The following is a 13,862-nucleotide window of genomic DNA, read 5'->3' as shown; positions in this document are numbered from 1 at the left end:
TAGCATCGTTCTCTTTAGAGCATTAGAGAATCAATTAATTTATTCTGTAATTACAAAAATATCCACAAGAGGGAGAGGCCTTATTTTATTGCCTTCACAAACACATGCCATAAAACTGCCGATAGAGTTTTTATGCCCCTGCCAGGACAGCACAAATTCAACATCATACGTGAGCATCCTCAAGGATACTCTGGCTTCTCTTCAGTTCGAATAAATCTTTCTAAGACTAAGGCTTAGAGGGTAGTGGCATTGCCCGCTCCCTCCGAGGGTCTGTGAGAGGTTTGTTCGGGTGAGGAGGAACAGAATTTTTTTTTTATTTTTGACTGGCTTTCTTCAGCTCGGCAACTTTTTGGAAGACTAATGCTCAGTCTGGTTTTGGCTTGCCCAATCCAGGCCGAGGGTCTTTCAAGATTTTGTTGACTGTTGAGAGCAGTTTTTTCTTTTTCAGGCGGTTCCAGTTTTTTTCTTTTTCAGGCTTTTCCAGACGTTCCTGGAGTTAGAGAGAAGGAGGACCTACCATCCAGACGACCTTTGAGGACCCTTTGATGACCTAGACGACCTCATCCCCAGCCCTTGATTGCAATCGAGATCCAGACCGAGAGAGCAGCAGGCGCCCAGCAGAGGGCGCCATCTGGGAGGAGCAGAGGGCGGCCCCGGACCCCGAGGAGGCGTCACAGCCACGATTCTTCCTACGTGGTCTCGGTGCCAAGCAGCGCCCCCTACTCCGCCAGGGAAGGACACCGTTCACCTGGGGAGGGGGTCCCTTTTGCGAGGCGACCATCTCCTCAGGGACTAAAGTAATAGTTCCTTCAACTGCCCAGATTTGCTGCTTACGTTGTTTCTTTTCCGTAGAGAGAGACAACCCGGACGTCCAGAGGCTTCTCCCACCCCAATCGGAGGAGCCAGCTGAAGGATGGCGTTCCGGCCAACCCAGGAGACTAGGAGGCACAATGCGGTGCGCTTCACAAGGACCCAGCAAGAGGAAACGGAACCAGGACTGACGAGACTGGAGTTCAGCCGGACCATTCTTCAGAGGGGTATGGGTTTTTCCCCTTCTGACTTGAATTGTTTGGTGAAATTGCCAGGGCTTAAGGAAGTGTTTGAGGTCAGTTTTAGGAACCCCCAAAAGTTACAAGAAATGTGGTCCTTTTGGGGGGAGAATAAATATCTCGCTCCATACAAAGAATTTTGTGTGGATGCACTGACAGACAGAGAAATGAAAGTTGTTACTGTCCAATTTTTCAATGAGGCTGTTAGCGACTATGATATTACAACATGGCTTAACCGCTATGGGAGGGTGTCATCAGAAGGGAGGAAAATTACAGATGAAGATGGGGTTTGGACAGGAGCCAGAAAGTGGCTGGTACGCCTTAATGTTGATCCATCGGGCATTGGAGGCGTCCGCCACATTCCAAACTCCATAGTGTTAGGGCCCAACAGAGGGCTGGTATTCTATAATGGGATGCCAAAACTCTGCAGGAAATGTGGGGAATTAGGACACCTGGCGGCCGCATGTACTGTAGTCAAGTGCAGGAACTGCGGCGCCCCCCACGAGACCAGCCACTGCAGAGAAGAGAGGCAGTGCAATTTGTGTGGAAAGAAGGGGCACCTGTTTAAGGACTGCCCCTCTTCCTATGCCAACATGGCCAGAGCCAGCAAGGCAAATGCCAACAAGCCTAGGCCTGAGCAGGAAGAGGGAGCAAGTAACAAAGATCAGTCCACATCACCACCAACAGTATCCAAGACCCAGACTCCAGCACCACCATCATCACCAGCACCCCCCTCACCCCCCCGCCCCCGAGACATGTCCCGTTTTACGAGGACCCCTTCCCCCAGCCCAGAGAGAGAGTACAACAGCTACTCCACTAGCTCCTCCAGTAGCTCCTCTGATGCAGAACACGAGGCAGGGAGGGAGCCCGGACCCAGCAGCAGCCCCCCCCTGAGTAGGGCCCTCTCAGCGCCAGCACTCCCCCTCGGCTCTCGTTATGACGCCATAAGGATTGAGTCCGTGGGGGAGGAAAGCGAAAGCGACAGTGAAAGTGAGAGTGAGAAGGAGGGGAAGGGAGTGAAGAACCAGCAGAGGGTGGGGAAAAGAAAGGGTAGAGACGAGGGGGGGAAAAGAAAGAAGATCAGGATCAAAGACAGCAAGTTGCAGGTGCCCCCCATAGATCCAAAACCAGCTAATGTCCACACAAAGTCCCCAGTCTTGCCCTCGCAGGCAGAGACGGAGGCGAGTGGGACGGCTACACTGCCGCCTAGTGGGCAGGTAGCAGCCAGCCAGGGCATCCCCAGCCAGCCTTCCCAGTCGTTGGCACAAACCCTAGCACACCTCGCAGAAGAGGTGTTCACTAATGCACCGAGGGAGAGGTCGGGGTCAACACCTTCCCTGACCAGCAGTACCTCGGTAGCAATGACCCTCTTCAAGCGAAGGGCCTCCCTTCAAAGCATCCTTGACCCCCTCCCTTGTATGGGCAAAACCAGGGGCCCCCTAGAGGTCCTCCTAGATACAGCACTGGAGGACATGGGAATACCCCTGGACGCGGTAAGCCAGAAGTCTGCTAACAGCTCCAATTCAACAGACGGTAACAGCCAAAGAATGCTGTCTGTCATAACCCCCCCCCAGGACAAAGCTGACCCACACGTTCCGAGGGGCCCTGAGCAAGTTCCACCAGACTTACCTTGTGGGGAGTTGAATAGCCCCAACAACTCCAAGTACTGTGCATATAAAGACGGTGCCTTCTTGGACGAGGCAGCAGTGAGTACCTTCTCAGGGGTGATGGGAGTTGCAAATAAGCCCAAGCCCCCTCGAAGCAAGCGTAGAGCTAAGAGTAGGAAGAGTGTCCAGACCTCCCAATCATAGTCGCTATGGGGTGGACGCAACGACTCCTTTTCTTGTTAGCTACCCTGATGGCCCTGATATGTGTGTCTGTTAATGTCAGGAGCATCAGGGAGACACAAAAAAGATTTGATGTACTAAACTATCTAGCTAACTTGAAAGCAGATCTCATCTTTCTGCAGGAGTGTGGTATTTCGTCGAGCCCTGATTATAGGGACCTGAAGGAGAGTTGGACCCTGGGGGACTCCTTCTGGTCGGGCTCCAACATAGCCAGAGCCGACGGAGTAGGTATCCTGTTTAAAAACCCATTTATTACCTCCCGCAGCAGCAGGGAGGTAGAACCTGGTAGAATTCTGAGCGTGGATGTGACATACAACAACACTCCCCTCAGACTGGTCAATGTCTACGCACCCACTAACCAAAACGAAAGAGTTCAATTTTTTCCACAGCTGCGTCCACTCCTGCTGGGGAACGTACCCGTCATCGTGTCAGGTGACTTCAATTGTGCTCTGAGGGACGTAGACCGGAGCAGGCCACGCAACGACCGCTCTAGTAGAGTTTTGTCCTCCGTAATATCTGATTTCTCCCTGTGTGATGCAGGTAAGGACCTGGTGCCTCCCTTTACCTGGGTGAGCTCATCTGGGACCTCCTTCTCCCGTATAGATCTCGTCCTGCATACCAGCTCCCTTACGAAGACGGCAGTAGACACCCAGGCCGTCTTCTTCTCTGACCATAGGCTCCTGCAGGTAACATTGCAGGTCCCTCAGACCTCCCAGATGGGGTCAGGGGTCTGGAAATTAAACACCTCCTTACTCGATGACCCCTCCATAGCTGCAGCCTATAAGAGCAGGCTTGTTGAGTGGACCACTTTGCGTGACCTATTCAACTCCCCTATAGAGTGGTGGGAGATGGTCAAAATGAGAACTAAGGGTTATTTCATAGCAGCAGGCAAGAGGAAAGCAAAAGAAAGGAGGGCCAAATATAAATACCTGAATGCTGCCCTCCAGCGTCTGAGCCTGCTTCAGCTTCGGGGGTTCCCTGTAAGCGACGAGATAGCCCAGACCAAGCTAGATCTTTCAGTGCTTTGTAGGGAGGAACAACGAAAGGTCATGCACAATGCAAAAGTGCAAAAAATGGAGGAAGACGAAAAGTGTACTCGCTTCTTCTTCCAGAAAACGAGGGAGAAGCGGCACTTGATGTCCTCCATGCTCGACAGCAGGGGGAGGATAGTAGAGGATAGTGAGGGAGTGAAAAAAGTGGTAGAGAACTTCTATAGGGACCTGTATAACATCAAAGCTACAGATGACACCCTGATAGAGTGGTTCCTGAGCCAGTTGGAGCCTGACTCAGTGCGGGACGACGAGGAGGAGGAGAAGGACCCAGAACTCACGCTGGAGGAGCTCACCCAGGCGGTTAAGACCATGAACACCGGTAAGACGCCAGGTCCAGATGGCATCCCGGGTGAGTATTACCATCTTTTTTGGGACACGCTAAAAGTCCATTTAGCGGAGGTCTACAGAGCGGTCTACAGGGAGAAGCGGTTGGGCCCTTCTATGCGGGAGAGTGTAATTACTCTCCTTCATAAGAAAGGGGAAGTTAAAGATCTACGGAATTGGCGCCCAATCAGCCTCCTTTGCGTGGATTACAAGATACTAGCCAAAGCTCTGATGCTCCGGCTACAAGTACACCTCCCTTTGGTCATTGGCCCTGACCAGGCTTGTGGCGTCCCAGGGAGGTCCATCACGGATATTTTAATGTTAACAAGGGACATTCTGGCTTATTCTAGAGAACGGAACCATCCCCTCTGCCTGTTCAACCTTGACCAGGAGAAGGCGTTCGATAGGGTAAGCCATGAATATATGTACAAAGTGATGGACCAGATGAAATTCGCTCCTGGACTTAGGGAGTGGGTTAAAACCATATATACAAACATTAGTACCCGAGTCTTGGTGAACAGGCACCTGACTGGTAAAATATCTATCCAGTCAGGGGTCAGACAGGGTTGCCCACTATCCCCACTGCTATATGTCGTGTGCATTGAACCCCTCCTGCAGGCAATTCGTAGGGATACCAATATAACTGGTTTCCAGCTGCCTGGATCCAACGGGGTCCAGGTCAAAACAACAGCATATATGGACGATGTGTCACTCATTTGCACCAACACATCGTCGGTACCTCGGATTAGTAATATCCTTGAGAAGTACTGCACGGCGACCGGGGCAGTGATTAATAAGTCCAAGAGCGAAGTCTACGTGTCTAAAAATTGGCAGGTAGATAGGGAACTGTCGGACATGTACCCTGTCAAAAAGGACAAAATCAAGATTCTGGGCCTCATTTTCGAGAACAATAGCTCGGGGGCCCAGAGCTGGACGGCGGCCATTAACCAGGTCCGTAAAAAGATTGGCGGATGGAGCACAAGATCCTTAACAATGACGGGTAGAGTATTAATAACCAAGTCTATACTGTTCCCCATCCTCTCTTATGTAGGAAAAATCTTTCCCCCAGACAGGACCACCAAAAAAGTGGTGGACCGCATTATCCACCGCTTTATCTGGGGCAGCAAGATGGAGAGGGTAAAGCGAGCCACTCTGAGTAAAGCCGACAAGAAGGGAGGTAAGGGGGTCCCGGACGTTGTGCAGCTCACCCGAGTGCAGGGGCTCACGCAAACTATCAAGAACATCCAGGCCCTGGACAGGAAGGTATGTTACATGAATCGTTTCTATTTTGCCACCTGTCTCAGGGCCTTGGGCCTCTGCACTATTGATAACACCGTGCCGTACTCCTGGGACCCCCCATTGTATTATAGAACCTTAAGGGACACTATATATAAATTGGGCTTAGATAAAGCAAAATTGGCCTCCTGGGAATACAAGGCTGTAACTAAATATCTTGCCGGTTCCCAGGAAATTGAAAAAGTAGCTACTTTCTCCCTCACCCAAAGCCAAAAAATCTGGGAGAATGTGTCTCACAGCTGCCTCAGTAATGTCCAGAAGGATATAGCATGGAACACCGTCCACAGTGCACTCCCCACTCGAGCGTTCATGTTCAGGAGGGGACTAGCCCAAGTAGAAACATGCCCCTATGCAAAGTGCCGCAAGAGAGAAACACCAGCCCATATCTTCTGGGAGTGTGATGTGGCTGGCAGTGTCTGGCTCTCTGTCTCTGTCTTCCTAAACAGGTTTGCTGACACGGCCAAGATGACCGCTGAGACTGTGCTCTATGGGCCTGCGGGAGGAATCACTACCAGCACAGCTAAGTGCGTTTGGCGTGTCATCAATGTTGTCAAGCAGATCCTGTGGGAAGGCCGTAACGTCTGTGTCTATCACAAGCAGGAGCTAGACACTATCACCACGACCAGAAGGGCACAAACTCTTATCAAGGACTTTGTAATTCTGGACATCCGGACCCTCGGGAAGGACAAGGCCTGCGCGGAGTGGAGGATCGCCGGACTTCAGGACGTGAAGATGGAATAAAGGAAAAAACTGGAACCGCTAGCTCCTAGGAGCGGGACTACGGGGCACCGCTAAGCCTTTTATTTATTTTGTCATGCCAGCATTCCGCCCTTTTTAGCTGGCATGACCGTTTTTCAACGGTGCCCTGGTTTTATGTAGTCTTTTTGTTTCAGTTTTATGGACCTTTGATTTAATTTGAATGTTTTATTTGATTTTGTTTTGTTTTGTTTTATGTATCTTTAAGATTTTTAATGTAAACTATTAAAAGTTACATTTTAAGTGTTTTAAAATTTTAGAATTTTAACTCACTGTTTATACACTGTCCCTTTTCCCCTGTCCCTGTTTTAGTAATATAGTTTTATGTTCACTTTTGAACTTTTAGAGAGCACTCCCCGGCCCTCACAAGCACTGGTTTTTTATAGATGGTTCTTTTTTTCCAGTCACTTTTAAAACAGCACAGGTTTTTTTCATGTTGATTTTAATCTGTGTCTGTTTTAACCATGTACAAAGCACAATTGTCTTGGTGTTTTTAAATGTGTTTTAAATGCTTTTAAAACAAAATGTATGTCTGTATGCATGAATGTCATCTTTAAAAGAAATGTAAAATGAATGAAAAAACGAATGGGTGTAAATGTAAAAAAATGTAAAATCTCAATAAAAGAGTATTTTACTAAAGATTTCCGTGGAGAGGAACATTTATGAGTTTCAACTAATTTTTTGATGCCCTGCTTTGGCGGGGCTTCCTTGTGTGGTAAAATAATAGAATTGCAGTATGTAGTGTTGGTATGATAAATGGGCGTGCTATTCAAAGTAACATTTGTTACAGACTGCAGTCTTCTTGATCACACTAAGAAAGTGGGTGTCTTAGTTGTGTATGTATAGTAGAACCGGTTGTACCCCACTTTCATCCAATCACTCAACCATTTGTGCAATTAGTGATGGTGGGAAGGGAAGTGAAGCCTCTGAATCATTTGGTTCGCAAAATTCACTGAGCCGAAGCAGACGAAACGCTTCATGCTCTTTAGTGCCATCTCTTGGTAGATCTGCACAACTCAATACATTAAGTTTAGGCACAGACCTGCACAACAGCGCCAAAATCATGTTGTGGCGGCAGCAGTATTACATCCGTAGTGTTTTTTCTTTCCCTGCAGCTAAAACTACCTTTGTGGAATGTAAAGAAACTGGACGGATTTCTTTCTGATCCAGTACAGAGCCCAGAACACTAAATTATGGAAGAATGTAGCAAATGCAGTTAAGATTTCCATTACACGAGAGTAGATGTTAAAACTTCATGCTGATTTGAACTCGGCTCTCGCCAAGATAAGCACCAACTAAGACGTAGCTTTACAGTAAACTAATGTGATCCATATGTGTCTCCATCCATTTACGTTTCCTTCCATATGATGATGTAGATATCCTTCTGTCTGGTGTTAATGGCTGAAGTGTAATGCTGGCTCCAGGGATCAGCTTATTTTGCCTCCCTGGCGCATCAGCACACACAACGGCTGCGATGCTGGCTCCGGGGATCAACCATAGTGCGGCCTCCCCAGCGCATCAGCATGACAACCGTCTGGATTGAGCTAAGTAGGGTACATCTCTGGGGTTTTCAAGTGGGCACCTTCCATCCTCAGTGTTTCGTCGACTAGCCCACGACACCTAGAGGGCTCGATGGTGATTCTGGCGTCCCAGCATCACTCCCCTCCGTCCCCCACTCAACTCAGCCCAGCTTACTTACCTGTACATCAGCGTTTCTTTCTTTCTATTGTGCTTGAGATCCCCAGCCAGAATCTTTCCGTCTTAACCACAGCCAGTTGCTGCTTCTCTCTGCTGCTTCAGATAAGTTCTTCACTGTGCGACGCAACTCTTGGCCACTGAATCCGACGTCTCTGAGAAACCGGGTTGTAGAGTGTGCCACAAATCCTCGACAACCCACTTCCACTGGGTAAACCCGGACTCTCCATCCTCGCTGTTCCGCTTCAGTGGCTAGTCGAGCATACCGCAGTTTCTTCCTCTCATACGCCTCATCTACAGCATCCTCCCATGGCACTGTTGTAGTGCAAAATTGAACTTAATTGTTGGACACTGCCGTCAACAAAAGATAATGATGCTGGGTTAATGAGTGAAATGCTATTGGAAATATTACTACTAAAAGCTGGATTAGACCACAATAGTTCATAGTGTGAGTATGGCGTTGATAGCATCGTTCTCTTTAGAGCATTAGAGAATCAATTAATTTATTCTGTAATTACAAAAATATCCACAAGAGGGAGAGGCCTTATTTTATTGCCTTCACAAACACATGCCATAAAACTGCCGATAGAGTTTTTATGCCCCTGCCAGGACAGCACAAATTCAACATCATACGTGAGCATCCTCAAGGATTACCACCTTTTAATTCCTTCTTGGAAATTTGGGATGGAACTGGGCAGCGAAACTTGTTCCGGGGATATGAAGCACCGGCCAACTGAACTCCTACACTCAGCCCTCAATCTCTTGCAGCAGGAAGGTGAAGCTTTTATATATTACAGAAAACACATCGGGGCTGCAATTCACAGAACAGAGTATTCAGCTAATTCAAACCAATGTGTGTGTGTTAAACATTTTTACAATTTTAAACACAGAATAAATGTAATTGTTAACTGAAAGCAAGAGCAAATACTTGATAAGTCCCACTTTTTGCAAATAGAGTTTGTGTCCTGATAGTATACAGAAGTACTGCTTAATACCTTGACACAGGAGACTGCAGTTCTATGCCTACCGATTAGGGTACTTACCACTTACCTGCCAGACTTTTGCACTGACGGCTTCCATTGTTAGATTAGTGCAGCACAGGTATTATAAACCTGATACCAGGTGTTGTGTGGCAGACTGTGTGCTTGATAAATGATATCTGTCTTGCTTACTTGCATTTGGGTCAATCAGGTGTGTATCTCTAATGGTTGTTGAGTACTAAATGCTCCAGGACTAGCATATAGTAGCATATTGTTGTTTAGAGAATAATATTTCAACCATCCTGCTGGGGGACTGACCAGCAATTTTGTATTCTGATTATATATATATATATATATATTGCATTAGGTTAGGATTGCTTTAAAGGTGATCAGGTTTATATGTAGATGCTCCTGATAGTATTGAAGTTCCTGGAGCATTTATTTAGCTTTGGACAAATCAACAATTGCCAAGTTATTGTAGGCAACAGTTTGGCCTGTTAGCAGGAAATAAGGTTGGATCAGCCACTGCTAACTTCTTAAGTGTGTAGAGTGGTGACCAATGGCTCCAATCACAACAGAAATGCACATTGCTGCCAATTTCAATTTCATTACACATTGCACTTTAGCACTTGCAATCAGAACCTCTCGGAATCAGTGTGCACATCATAAAAATGAGAGCAAGGGACAGTAAATCTCAAAAAAATGCAACCCTAGTGCTTTCAGCTTTGATTTTAGCCATGGGTCACACATCTCTAGGACAAACACTTTAGAAGAGCAATCTCACAGACTTGAGACCTGGGTTATCTGGTAACCGCTTAGGCAACACAACTGGGAAATGACGTTTATAAGACTCTCTATGGGGTTTAGTACCCAGGAGTTATCTAATCATTTTCTGAGGAATGGTGTGACTCAGAGAGCAGCTGCATGCCTAGTATGCAGTACTTATCTTCTCCACAGTGCTGCGTTTCAGTGTGTGTGTAGATAAGGCTTTTTTTTCCATCATTGGTTTTCCAGCTGTAGCTGCACTTGTTTTGACCACAGTGGTTAGAAGAGAACAGTGTGTGCAGGCTATCTACGCAAATACAGCAACGTGTGCTTGTTTTTGTTATGTCATCTGTTCTCATTTACTTCAGTAGAAATTCTTTCCTTTTTTAAGACTCTACGAAGAACTTATATTGCAGCAGAATTCTATTTGTTTATCAATCAATCAATATTTATTTTATATAGCGCCTTTCATAGTGGACCACCATGACAAAGCGCTTTACAAGATAGTAAGGAACAATGCATAATACATTAAATACATTGAAATACAGGGTATAGTAGATTAAAGACAACAGTAAAAAAACAATATAAATACATTAAATACAGGCATAATACATTAAATAAAAGGCTAGGATGTGAATTCTAAACATTGTGGATGTGTGTGTCAAGCAGAATTATACAAATAAGATATAGAGTGAAAAACCTGAAATAGCAATTTAGACAACAGTTAATTAGAGATATCAGGCTTACAGAGCATTATCTGAAGGCTCTGCTTAAAAGTGAATGATAGGTGATAGTTGGGCATATTACAAAGGATGTATTATTTGAAATAATAAAATGGTAATTTTATAAAATGAGAAATAAACTGCTTGAGAACCTAATGTAGATTTTAAAATGACAAATGACAAGAAAAAGGCTGCTTTCTTCTAAAAGTGTACCTTCGTGAAAGCATATCAAAGTGTAGTAAAGCTAATTGCAATATTATTCCCCTGAGTAGCATGCAATACATACAATATTTAAACACTGGATTGGAAGCAGTCCTGAATCCAATGCAGTATCGCTGGATAGAAGAGGTTGGTGAAATGAAGCTATTGAGAAGTTGAAAGTGATCTGTTGAGAAGACTGGTAAATGATATCCCCCAACTTGTGCACAACAACTACACTGCTAAACTATTAATTCATTTAAAATGAATGGTGTATTTGTATATCAATGATGCAGATCTACAGGAATAATGTAAGCAAAATAGTGCTGTCCGCATGAGAGCAAGCTATGCCAATGTCAAGTTTCATCAATTTTACATGGGAGAGTGGCAATCGGAGGACCGCTGCACAGGAAGTCACGTGGTTTGTAGGACAAGTCCCTGTGGTGTCGTCAAGGTAATATCAGTGTGGTTTATGGTCCTGGTATAATGATTGCTCAGAAGCTAGTTAGTGTGTGCTGTGAACACTGTGTATTGTTTGTTCAATCCCCACATTTAGATCCTTGGAGATCTTACTTTGAAAAGCAATTGAGAACCCGCCTTTAGAGGTCTCCTGTGTGTGTTCAGCTGGATCACATTGATTCACTCTGGTAAAACTTAAAAAAAAAAAAATCATTCAGCAGTCACACAATTACGTTCATGCACAATATTCTTTAGACAAAACAAATATGTGCCGCTGCTCAATGCCAAGTGCTGTAATGTGTATTTAAGTGTACTGTACTTTAAAAAAATTAAAAAAAAAACGTCACGAAACATTACTTGACGAGAGCCACACCCCGGAAACTAAAGGCTCAGTCATTAGGCACTGTCCAGGAGGCAGGGGTGGGGCTTTGTTGTGTAATGTTGTGTAACCGAAGAAAATCTGCACAATATGATGAAGTGTTTTTTTTGTTTTTTTTTAAAGTTCTAAATGAGAAACCAAGAGATTCGTATACGTCCACACATTGTTTTAGGCGATCTGTATAATATTCTATCAAATATATTACTGAGTTGTGCGTGCTTTGTCATTTGTTTTTTTGTGTAGATTTGAAGTACATACGGATCTGTCCCTTTAAAACAATGCACTTGCTAACAGTAACACTGACTGGTGTAATACTTGCGTTGCACTGGCCTATATAAAACGAGGTACGTTGTTCTGTGAGTGTAATCCCCCTCTCCACTCTCATCTGATGCACCACAGATAGTCATCACTATGCCTGCAGCCTATTATCCAGTACATAGTACTTTGTACTAGAATACCATTCTAGTACAAAGTAAATACGAGCCGCACTATTGCTACTGGAATTATGGACGCTGTCGGCTATTTGAGTACAGTGTTCTTAATATAGAGTCGCGCCAATGCTTTCTGATTCGATGACTTGTAATCTTTAAGGCCTGCATGTAGCGGTTTACAGTAGCAAGTATGCTATACTTTTTGTGTTGCCTTTTCAATAAGATAAAAACACGTCCTCCGCCTGCTTCGATTCGTGCATCCATGGCACTGTTGAGACTCGTCCCTTTAAATCCCTGTGGGAGCAGCGAGAGCTCGCATCAGGTTACCACGTACCGTGGTGTTTCCTTCCAGGAAACCGACTCAAGTGTGCTGGGTGACAGAACAAGGGCCCATTCGGCATGACACCTTTCGTTTATCTGAAAACACTTGAGCGGAGCAGCTTCCGTAATATATTGGACTACCCACCCTACCCCCCGCACACGCGCGCACACACACACACGCACACACACACACACACACACACACTGGCAGCAGCACTTAAGCACTACCGCTCAGTGCAATGATCATTTTGTAGATACGGTAGTAGCATACGACTGCGTTTTTCCCCAATAGAAAAGAAAGACGCTCTCACGTGTATTTACAGAAACGTCTCCGAGGTGATTCAGCAATTGCAACGCAGCGGACGTCATTGACAGCCACGGACACCAGAATTTATTTGTGTAAACGGGTCCCAGCGGTGGCAGTCTGTTATTACCTAGAATCGAGGGGGAAAAACAGCAGAAGCGCTTGAAAAGGAGGTGCATTACCCATGGGCGGTTAGCACTGTAATACCAACATGGACAATTCACTGGCGGGATTAACCAACTGAACATTGCTGACATATTAAACAAAAAATTAAAGCAGGACCTAACCGCTGTACACAGTTCTGCAAGCAGGAACAACCCGACTTTAAGGGACTTTTTAATTCTGATGGGTCACAGGCATTAACCCGATACAGGCAGGCAGCACCAGCATGGAAACAGATCGAGAGATACATGCCTAATTTGTATAATACTACATGCAGATGCAGTGTACAGGCTCTGAAGACAGCGAGGCGGCTCTCATAGATTAGTCTTCCATGCCGTGTGTGCTTCTTTTCCAAATAGCTCCACACGCACAAGATCGACCCCACTATCAGGAACAGACATATTAACGTGGTATTATGGATCAAGCGGATAGCAGATGGGAGTTGCTCAAATCGACGCTTCTCTTTGTACAGTCACGTTAAGGACCCCGAGTCTTTAGACTTGCACACTACGGAAGCACTGCAGCTCTGTCCAGTTAATGTCTCTGGCACCATCACCTGCTGCTTTAATTGAACTTCATTTGGCAGGTTACTGACAGAACCACAGCCCGGTGAATTCCAGTGCTAACAAGGGCTGCACCGTGTCCTTCCTGTAAGTCAAACCGCCCAGCGGAATAACATCATATAATAGCGTGCTGGAAAAGAAAGGTAAGGCGAGTTCCCTCTCTGTAACGGGCGACTGTGTGACGCGTTCATGTTTCACATGATGCTTCCTCTAATTATGAATATATTTTTTACAATAAAGGGGTATAGTACAGGGTTGGTCTGAGATGACGGGAGGGGGGCATGTAGATGTCTGATGGTCTTAGGAGGGAGTGGGATTCCAAATGACTTACTGGAAACTGGGAGTCAATGAAAAAGGATATGAATGAGTACATGGTCTTGTTTAACTCTTCCTGACTAGATGCATTTAAATACGGTTTTAGTTTAAATGCATGTGATCTTTAGTTTTTTAACAAGATATGGCAGGTGGTGTTGCTCACTGGTTAACTTTAAGTCAGAATTTTGCTCAGAAGAATTGGCCTTTCTTCATTCTTGTGTTTTTATTGATGATGTTACTCATA

The 13,862-nt window shown here is 45.6% G+C and overlaps 1 protein-coding gene across 1 annotated transcript in view; it reads left to right on the top strand.

Annotated features, from left to right (window-relative positions):
* The first annotated feature begins 12,446 nt into the window (after window positions 1–12,446).
* The window catches only part of LOC131699065 (inositol polyphosphate 5-phosphatase K-like), a 31,158-nt gene continuing 29,742 nt past the window's right edge, over window positions 12,447–13,862 (top strand). The window contains exon 1 of the mRNA XM_058994719.1: window positions 12,447–13,446. The gene's annotated coding sequence lies outside the window, so the exon portion shown is untranslated. The remainder of the gene's footprint in view (window positions 13,447–13,862) is intronic.

Source organism: Acipenser ruthenus, chromosome 21 (assembly GCF_902713425.1).
Source record: "Acipenser ruthenus chromosome 21, fAciRut3.2 maternal haplotype, whole genome shotgun sequence".
NCBI classification, from domain to species: Eukaryota; Metazoa; Chordata; class Actinopteri; order Acipenseriformes; family Acipenseridae; genus Acipenser; species Acipenser ruthenus.
Note: the sequence above shows the minus strand (reverse complement) of the source record. Positions and strands in the feature narration are given on the sequence as shown.